The following is a 10,723-nucleotide window of genomic DNA, read 5'->3' on the forward strand; positions in this document are numbered from 1 at the left end:
TATATTGAAGTAATAGTGATTGAAAAAATTTGTGATGCTTAGCTCTTTAAAATTAAATATAAAACAACGAGCTTCCACACATTGGAAATAGGGCATCTTAACATTCCATCTACTAATAAACTCACAATGATTCTTTGAACGAGTTGTTTTTTACCGAAGCCGAATTTTCTCAATGACGTCAGCGTGAATTTTCTTTGTTCTTTCCACTCACTGCTGTAGTCTGTTGATGCAATACCTGTAAAAATTGTAGATATAAATTTACGATAGTCGTATAAATTTCTTTTATTAAAAGGCATACATCAATAGTTGATAAATTTATAGATAATACTTTACTTAACACTTTTATAAATAAACTTAAATTTTGTACAAAATACACACGCTTTACAAGCCACTCTATTAAATAAGCGTTAAAATTATCAAATACATATTAAATGATTGAATAAATGCAAAATAAAACTTTTAATATCTTACACACATGTAAACAAATAACTTTTGTACACCCTAAACAGACTTTAAATATAATAAAGACTAAAAAAGATTAATTCTCTTGCAAAATTTGTTAGACTAAAACTTACCATACACACTTTTTATAGAAAACTTAAGTCACTGGGGCACCTCAAGCAGTATTTAAGACTAATTTACGTTGTAGGTGAGAATTAACAAAGTTACAAAACGTTTTCAATAAAAATTTCATAACTAATTTAAGCACCGTTTGACAAGCACAACAAAAGATCATCAAACGAACCATTTCTTTTGAGTATGGTGTCGTGGAAGAAGCAGTTCGGTCTGTCGCCGAAGTCCGGACCGTTCCTGACCAAACCCTCATTGAGATACTCCTTGGTTGACACAACCACGATGTTGTTGTTGAAGAACGGCAGGTTCATCACCCCTCCGTACTTACGCGCCCATTCCTACGTCATAATGTGTTTAGTTGGTGTAACATCATAATGTAAAAATTGCGTAGAAATAATTAATATTAAGTTATGATTTAAACATGTTTAACTTTATGTTCATTATTTATAATTAAGTTGTTGGTGTTACGTGATGATGTTTCTAGGTTTTGCGACACTCCTAGGTTTTGCGACATACTTGAAAAGTTTAAAGTGCTTCTCGAAAAACTTTAAAACATTATAAATACGTAACTTCGCGCCAATTCCAGTGACGTGTTAATAAAAAAAAAAGTTTTTTAGATTTACAACACGATTAATGTTAGCTTACACATAACATGTTCACAAGAATATTCGTGGTTTTTAGTAAAAATTGTTTTCAATTATGCTTCAGAAAATTTTAAGTCTGAAAGGTATTATAAAACTTTAAAAATGCTTTGTTGTTTATTTTTCTAAATGGTAATTTTAAAGAAAAGTTTTTAAAACAAATTTCACATTTTTTTACGAGGAGGGAACAACATATAAATTTATAAAAAATTAGTATAATAAAGAACTATAATAGATAAAATATTGTCAAAAAATTGAAGGATAATTATGAATATTTAAGTTATAGCATAAGATATATCAGTATCTTTTTAAAAGCTTGTGGTATTTAAAAAGTTTAAATTAGCTCATAGGAAAGCCGCGAAATAGCAAAAAGATTGCATTGAAAAAAGTAACAAAGTTAAAGCAGAAGTTCAAGTTTATGATGATTTCATACAGTGGTGCGTTTATTGATTCATAATAAAAAAGTTTTAAATAACTTTTTGTCGCCCACAGTCCTTAAGAAAATTTATTACAACTAATGGAACATAAGTTAATTTAAAAAAATGTAAACTTGTAGGAAATTAAAAAAAAAAGTATAGTTTAAAGTTGAACGCCTATTTTTGAAGATTTAATCATGCTATTTATTTACTTAAAGAAAAGTTACTTCAAAAACTAATAAAAAAAAAACTTCTAGTAAGATGTTTAGAAGTTTATTTTTTAACCATTAGAAAATAATAAAAAATTCACAGTAATGATAAGATACAACTTTACTCGTTTTTAAGTCGAAGAAAACTTAAACCAAAAACAAAAAGTATTTAAAACTTATCAAAACTAAACCCACCAGAAGTTTTTTATCCGGCCTGCTAGTAATCAAAGGTAAAACCCCCAATATGGGAAATCCCGCGGGACCTGGTGGCAGGTTAGGGGTTTTTTGTAGAGAATTTTGTAGATGAGCACGGCGGCGGATACGGTCAATATGTAGGTTACTGATTGCGCATTGGCCTGTTTGATGGTTGATAAGATGTATTGTCCAACCATAATTGTTGAATGTTTTATAAGATCTAAAAGTAAGTGAATGAATAAATTAACCAAAAAAAAAATTTACTAACTTGTATTCTCTGCTTAAGTTAATAAAACAAAAAAAAAATTGCTTATAATAAATTTAACTTGTTTAATAAATAAAAAACGAAGTTTTTGAAAAAATCTTACTTTAAAATTGTTGTTTTTTAGAATTTAAAAGCAAAGTTGATGAACATATTGAATACAATTTGTTTGATAACTTTAAAAGTATTTCAATATTACAATACACATGACTGAAAAATTTGAAACTGCAACTCAATACAAATGTATATTGCAATATATACATTGTATATAGTTTAAATTGAACGGAGAAACGCATTGAAACATTTCCTTGTACTACGTAATCAACTATTGTGACGTTGAACTTGACAGATGGAAGTAACAAAACTAAAATGTAAATCAACATGAGAAATAAGTTAACGTTTCTTAAACGTAAAACTATTAAAAAGTAAAATTTGCTAACTGTAATTTATTTAAGTAACACTAGCTTTCAACTGTTCAATTTTAATTTCATTCTTTTTGCTTAATTGGCTGGGAAGTCATTCAAGTAAAATTCTAAATCGGTAAAAAATTTGCTTCACTACAAAACTTAAAGAAAGACAACATGCTTTAACTTTACTATGCATATCATTTGTAACAAAGGTCAAAATAAAAACTGCTTGAACTTACAATAATGTATGAACTTAAAATACTACTTTATTTATAGAGAAAATTTCATTGTTAAACTTGATGTAAGTCCTATTCACAAACCAAAAAGTTGACAAAGACTACTTTTTCTCGCTAGAACAAAAAATACTTGCTTTCCTAGAGTTGCTTATTTAAATAAGTTATAAAAACATACTTTTAACATCAAAAAATGTCAAAAACGGCTGATTTAAATTAGATAATTAGTAACGCTTAGTGAAAATATTGGCACTTGCACAACTTTCTTATGATTTAATCCATTTAACCATTACTTAGCAAAGTTAAAACTTATTTGATTTACAAAACCAATATTTACTTAAATCTGCTTGTACAAATAGGTCATAGTACGGTTATGATTGCACTTATGGTATGGTTTAAGAAAAGTTTTCTATCCAAAAATTTAACTTTTAAAAATTTTATTTTAATTAATTATTACAACATTATATTTTTGTAGTAGTAAATGATTTTCTATTCTAAGCATTGGAAAAATTGAAACTTTTAAAACTAATATTTGAATTAACAGTAAACTTTTGTGCTAAAGTTTATCATCTAAACTTATAATCAACTGAGCTAAAAACTACAATCCTATTTTCAATGTTTATAGTAAAATAATTAAAAATAAATTTAAACTCGAAATAAAAGTTCTTAGCTAAAGCTTCAAGGAACTTAAATTCACAAACGAGTAGAATGTCGTAGAAAAAAAGTATTTTTTGTAAAAAAATGTTTTATAAAACCGAAATAGAGTTTTTCGTAACAGAGAACTTTTTCAAAGCAGTTTAAACCATGAAATTTTCGTTTGAAGTAAAAGTAAATTTTCACTCATTTTGTGCGTCATGTATAAAAAAAATATCTAGTTTTTTATTAAACTTGAACATGGGTGGTAAAAAATTAAAATTGAGGTTTATAAAAAAAACTATTTTGTTATTTTAAAACTGTGTATTAGAAATGTTTTATTAAAGTTTATATACAACGTGTATCAACCAAAAGAAAAATGTAATTAGCATGTTTTTATTTTTATTCTGTATTTTATAAACAACTGATATAAAGCACTTTTGATGGTGTACTAAGAATAAGTCGTAATGTAAAAAAGTAAAACAATTTAAACTTACACATGTATAACAATTTTAAAATAAAACTTCCGAAGTTTTAACATGGGTTTTACAAATTAGTAGCTACAAAATATTGTGATGACTAATCATTGTCTTCAACATAGTGAGTAATTAGTAACTCAATAAAAATACGAGTAAAACAAATACATTTTGTTTTTAAAACTAAAATCTTTATATTATTAGTTGCTTTTTCATAATTACTAGTTAGATATCTTACTTTTTGGTAAAATATACAAACTAAGGGTAATAAAAACAACTATGGTTTCTAATTATCTGAATAGTTGTTACAATAAATTAGACTACTACTAACATTCTTGACATATTAATGGTTTTATAATATTTAAGTCACTAATCAAAATATATTTTTTAAACAGTTTGAACTCTAAACGTAGTTATTTGTTAGTACAAGAACTACAAATACGATACAAGAGTTTAAACAGTTTTTTTAACAAATTGAAATCTTTTTGTACTGACATTTATATATTTCAAAAATTTCAGAAACAAAAAAACTGCCATACAAAATTTTAAACTTTTCATACTAAATTCTTATTTATACTTACTCAATTATTAATAATTTTTGCATTGTATTTTATTCAACTATAAGTTAAGTTGTAAATACAAGTTGAAAATAAATTTACTTTTGACAAGTTATTCATACTAAAAACTAAGTTCATAGATATTTAAAAAGTTTTTGTATGGTTTATGTTCTTTATTCGTTCTGTGAATTAAAAACTTGTTTTAAATTGTTTTAAAGTGGTTTTATTAAAAACTTTCCTTAAGTTTGTTTTTTTAAGTAATTAAAATACCTACATAAAACTTATATTTGAAAGTTATATGGTGACGTATTAATAGTCTTTGTAAAACTGAATAACAAGCAAACTAAAATAAGTCTCCAGTTTTAAACATTTTTATTTGGTTTAATACATTATAAATACATTCAAACTTATAATTTAGAATAAAATATATGAAACTTTTACGTTAAGTACTAATGCAGCAATATGCAATAAAAACTTATGGAAGTTTTACTTTTATATCTATATTTTTATACGTTTTAATTTAATTTGTAGTGAATCATCAAAGCTTTATAAATAGTTTTTTTTTTGCAAAACATACTGCAATACATTCTTCAACTATTACATATTAAAGATACAAATCTTAAAAACTTTTATTTATTTTTCTTGAAAAACTAAAAAAATAACACAACTTTTCGTAGACAAAGTACTAATGTTTTAAATACTGGAAACAATTTTATACAAAAACTTATTTAATCTTTTGTTACATATGTCTCTATAATATATTATTTATTAGATGTTGTTGAATTTACAATAGTTGTATAATGATTTTTGAACTAAACTATTGATTTATCGGTTTATTAATTTTTTCAAGATATTATGTAGAGTTAGATTGTTTGTTAATAAGCTTAATCTTTACTAAATAAAATAATTTTTGTAGCTGTAGAAATATGATATTATTTTTAAACTCTTTTACTGACTTTAGCAAATTTAACTGTTTTTTCAATTAGTTTTTAATTAAATACACATTCATTTAGCTTCAATTATAATATTAAGCTCAAATAACTTACTTAATCTAAATTATATAAAACAAATACCTATACTTAAGTAAATCCTTGCAAAAATGAATGGATACATTTCTATAACGCCTGAAAATTAGTTTCGCCTAACTTTTGTCCTTGAGTTTTATGCTTACACTCAAAACAATATTTGAGTTTGTGTTTACAAAAAATCACTACGCTTAATTCAATTAAATTTATCTCTTAGCAAGTGTCCAAGCTTGATTAATTTACTAGGTCGTCTTCAAATTCATACATTTTTATAAAAACATAAAGTTACTGATTTAATAACGGTTTTCGTTTATATCATTCTTTAACAAAAATGCTTTTAATTTCTTAAATAGTATTGTTTTACTTTTATATTGTTACAATCTTTTTTTCAGTTTGCCTTTTATGGTAAATATTTACATACGTAATCAACATGTAGATCTAACGCAATGTTATAGTAGATAAGCGTAATAAACTACATTAAAGTAATCCAAATTGCATCAAAGTTGATCATAACTTATGCGTAATTAGTGAGTCATATCATGGAATTAGTGATTTAGTGGTGTATAAAGTTTTATTTTTATATTGCATTACATAAACTTTTATGCACCTCATTTAATTTATCACGTTTGAGTTGTGATTACAATTATTAAAATTTATGAAAAATTTATTGTAAGTAACTTTATTATAAACAAGTAATTTGTTTGTAATACTTAAAAATACATGGGAAGTTGATATTAAATATTTAAACATCTTTTTATAAAATTTATAATTAAATGTATCATTTAAAGATAGTATATTGTTTATTGAACGAAAAAACCGCTCAAATATTTGGTCCAAGGACCTGGTGTACGAAAAAACCTTTCGGTTATCGATTTATACACCAGTATACAGTTTAAAGTCATTTGCAGGTCAATGCTAAAAAAATAGTAGTGCTTCAACTTGGCATAAAACTAAAAGTATGCAAAGGATTATAAGATTGAAAATAAGTTAACATGTTTTAATATTCATTTTTTGATAGCCTTTTGCTAGAAGTCATATTTAATTTAAAAAAAATATATATAATATTAATTTACATGTGCTTAACACTTGGTTACAAAACATTATTACCTATCAAAAAATGTATTTAAAACATATTTTTTATTGCAAAAAAAAAAACATAATCCAAATAGGCGTTAATCTAAACGTATTAATCTAAAAATTAATAAATTTTATAGAAAATATTTTTGTTCACGGAAACATAATTATAATACTTTTATATTTCTAAACTGTTGTTGATTTCAATGATGTGTAATATTCAAAAAACTTAGTTTATCACTCAATATCAACGCTTAAAGTAATGATATATGTAGTATCGTTTTAAGGAACATGAACACAAGTTTTAACACATAATTATACACATAGCTAGGTATGTATTTTTTTTAATTGCCTACATGCTGATATAACTTCTACTAAACCAACAATCACGTTTATAAATTAGGTTTTTAAACATTAGTCAATTTTTTTTTATCTACAACTTAAACATACTCAATAAATAAGATCCACATATTTTATAAAAATATGTATGAATTATCACTCATTATAACATTTTTTAGACGTAAAATGTTTTTTTGAGGAAATGCACATGTTTATTTAGCTATATTAAGCAATTAAAACTTTTCAGACTTTAATCAGTGTACAGCTGTACATAAAAAATCATAAAGTTTGAAACTTTTACTTTTATAAGTTTTCTTCCAATTTTTTTCTTAAATAAAAAAACTTTTCATAAATCTTAAGTCTTGTAATATAAACTTGGCAGCTTTTTACAACAAAGATATTAGTAGTATTTATATTCGTATTAAAATTTAAAACTTTTTGTTTTTTTTTTAAAGCGAAACGAGTCGCAAGCACTTTCAAACAAATGAAAGGACCGGTGTATGTAAGACCCTGAGACGGACGTGGCCCAAGGATTACCCGTGACCGCAATGCGCGTTCAGAACGTCGATGCTCAATGTTTCCTGCAACTCACACTGCTTTTCGGAGCTAGCTCCGTTCTTCATCAAGCTCGAGCCGAGTGACCCACCGCTAAGAGATCTCTCGTGTTAATCAATCTCAGTGCAACAAAAAAACTGTTTTCAAAAAGAATTGAACGCGCCGGCACTTGCATGCTGAATTATTACCCCCGCTATCAGGAAGCAACGCGACCGGACTATAACAGTTACAGAGGTCGGTCCCTTTAAAGAAAAGACGTCGCTTGAAATCTTATTTCAATTCGTTAATTATCCTTCCGCAGCTTCCCCTACGGAAACCTTGTTACGACTTTTACTTCCTCAAAATGATCAAGTTCAATCGTCTTCTTGAACACCGGCGAGTGCCTTGCCGCACGTACCAGGCTCAATCGGAGGACCTCACTAAACCATTCAATCGGTAGTAGCGACGGGCGGTGTGTACCAAGGGCAGGGACGTAATCAACGCAAGCTAATGATTCGCGCTTAATATTGATTGAAGTATTTAGCTTTGTATAGCTTTAATTTTTAATTAGGTCTTTATTACTTTCACGAAATAAACAGTTGTTATTTGTGATATTTGAGAATTATTAACTATCATAAATTGAATTATTCATAAAAACTGTTAATGTAAATCTAAAATTTTTATAGTTTTTTATTGAATATTTACAGAATTTTCTACTTATTTTTACATATATGTTTTAATACCGTCTAAGAATAGCAAACTTTCGTTACAAACTTTATCTCATTTGTTTTTTCTTGTAAGCAGTTTTGAAACCAAAATAATAAAGTACACATACTGTTTTTGAAATGCAGTACTTAATTTTATTTTTGTGTAAAGTTAATAATAATATTAGCATATTTTAGGCAAACAACACACCTATACGCCTAAGTTAGCTTTAGTGATATATTTTGCGGCGCTTTTTACCCTTTGGGGCGCCTAACTGTTTTTTATATTTGTTATAGCTAAACCGTACAAAGTTCAAACAAAGTAGGATTTATTAAACTTTTATTTCTTAAGACACCCTTTTAAGAAATAAAAAGGCTATGGCCCCTCCGACAAGATTTCTCAAAAAACTAACATTACCTACGGCTAGAAACTTATAAATGTTATATAAAATAAGTACTAAGGACATCTATGAGGCACTTTAAGAGTTACGCACGTGCTTAAGGTACACACTAGGCTTGTCAGTTTTTTTACCAAATACTTTTAAAAATAGTTTTAAAAAATACTCGAGCGTGTTTTTTTTTTGATGTTTATAAGTATTTAAAATTTAGTTGTATTAAAATGTTTTTTTACTTTGGTACTCTCTGCAGATGGAGAATTTGTGGGAACAAAAAAATAATTATAAAAAAAAATATTATAATACACAAACAAATTTAAACACGCTTTTAATATGTTTAGTGGAAATGTAACATAATCAAATTTTGTAAAAATATATTGAATAGTAATTACCAGAAAAAACTTAGAATAGTCGGTAATTTGTAACAAATAAGTAGATAATGTTAATTGTTTAGTGTAAAAAGGCTAAAACTTGTATTTTAACTGTAAAGTACGCGTTACACATAATGTACAAATTTTCACTTGAGTTCACCTTATTTCACTTATCCCCACCCAACTAAACTTATTTATTTTAAAGTTTTATAAACTTGTTTCAGTTTTGTAAAAATTCCAGTTTGTTCTGTATGAAATTTTTGTTATACATCATGAATTTGCGTAATTTAATATAAGTTTAATTAATAATTATCATTCAATATTAACGTTACAATAGTTTTAAGTAAAATTGCGTGTTCTCCAAATGTTTTTTTCCTCTGATATTCTATGTTTTACTACAAAATTATCTTGTGTTACATTCTTTGTTAGGGAAATTTAAGAAGTAGCACAAAAATCAGTGAAGCATATAGAGAAGAAATTCACAACTACATTCCATTCAATATGTAAAAGTTTTATAGTATGTAAATAAACAAAATTTTCTTTATTACTTTACTTACAAGCAAGATATGATAAAAACTTAAGCCATATTATACTGTGGGAAAAGATAATTTGTTTTCAAGATTTTTTGAAAGGTTGTGTATTTAATTAAAACTAGGGGGGTGTAAAACACTTTTTTCACAATTTGATCTTATTTTATACAGTTCTCATTAGCAAAAAAACTGTTTTTTTTTTTTAAATTTTTTTTTGAATTTTATAATTAATATTTTTTTTTTAAATTTATTCCAACAGACTTTTCTAAGTTTGTCAAGGACACTTTCTAAATTTTGAAATTTTTACCATAAAAAAAAAAGGTAGTTTTCTCAAAATACGTAGGAGAAGATAGATTTTTAGTGAAATAGTCTATTTTTGCTGTTTAAGTTTGCACCTCCCATAAGGAACCTATTGTTGCCTCTGACGTTGACTGGCTATATCTCAAAAGTTATTTTAAATTTTCAAAATCTGTAATAAGTATCTTGTAGCTTAGTAAAAGCTAATAAAATAAGACCAAATTGTGAAAAAGTGTTTTAAACCCCCCTATGCCCTTAATGCTTAAATTTTAAATAAATTTAAACAAATCTTTAATCTCTATATTTTTTAACGTTTTTGTATTGCTAACACTTTAATTTTGCCTTTTGAAGCGTATACACCTTATTGCTCTATTTAGAAGTCTATTAAATAGAGGCTTGATAATGTGGGGTCCTAATGATGGTCTAAAAGCTATTATAAGTTTAAATGTTGCAAGATTGTAATTCCAGTGGTCAAAACAGAAACAATATCAATATTATACCTATTTTTTCCCTTTCTAACACAGCAAACCTAATTAGAAATTGATTAAAAGTTTAGTATAATATTTTATTGTTTCAAAAAAAACTTTTTTATATAAAATTCAAGTTGTTTTAAATATTTTGGTATTTAAAATTTTATATAGTCTAACTAGAAAAAAATTATATCAAAGATAATTTTTAGGTAAGATAGATTCAAAAATATTAAGAATTTACCTTTAAAACAATGTTTCACTCAAAAAAAAATCTTCAGTTAATAATAAAGTCTTATTCAAATAGAATTAATCCTATTGGGTAATAAACAAATAAAAAAATAGCTATAAAATGTAATTTAACATTAAAACTGTTGTAAATTTA

The 10,723-nt window shown here is 25.8% G+C and overlaps 2 non-coding genes across 2 annotated transcripts; both read right to left on the reverse strand.

The window, feature by feature from the left end:
• Window positions 1-7,545: 7,545 nt before the first annotated feature.
• On the reverse strand, window positions 7,546-7,697 carry LOC145846756 (5.8S ribosomal RNA). The gene has a single exon (XR_014370876.1). It is a non-coding gene; the product is annotated as a 5.8S ribosomal RNA (ribosomal RNA).
• Window positions 7,698-7,879: 182 nt separating this feature from the next.
• On the reverse strand, window positions 7,880-8,192 carry LOC145846757 (small subunit ribosomal RNA). Its single transcript, XR_014370877.1, has one exon. It is a non-coding gene; the product is annotated as a small subunit ribosomal RNA (ribosomal RNA).
• Window positions 8,193-10,723: the final 2,531 nt, after the last annotated feature.

The sequence above is a fragment of the Thalia democratica genome, unplaced genomic scaffold (genome assembly GCF_965202585.1).
Source record: "Thalia democratica unplaced genomic scaffold, ktThaDemo2.hap1.1 HAP1_SCAFFOLD_608, whole genome shotgun sequence".
Lineage (NCBI taxonomy): Eukaryota > Metazoa > Chordata > Thaliacea > Salpida > Salpidae > Thalia > Thalia democratica.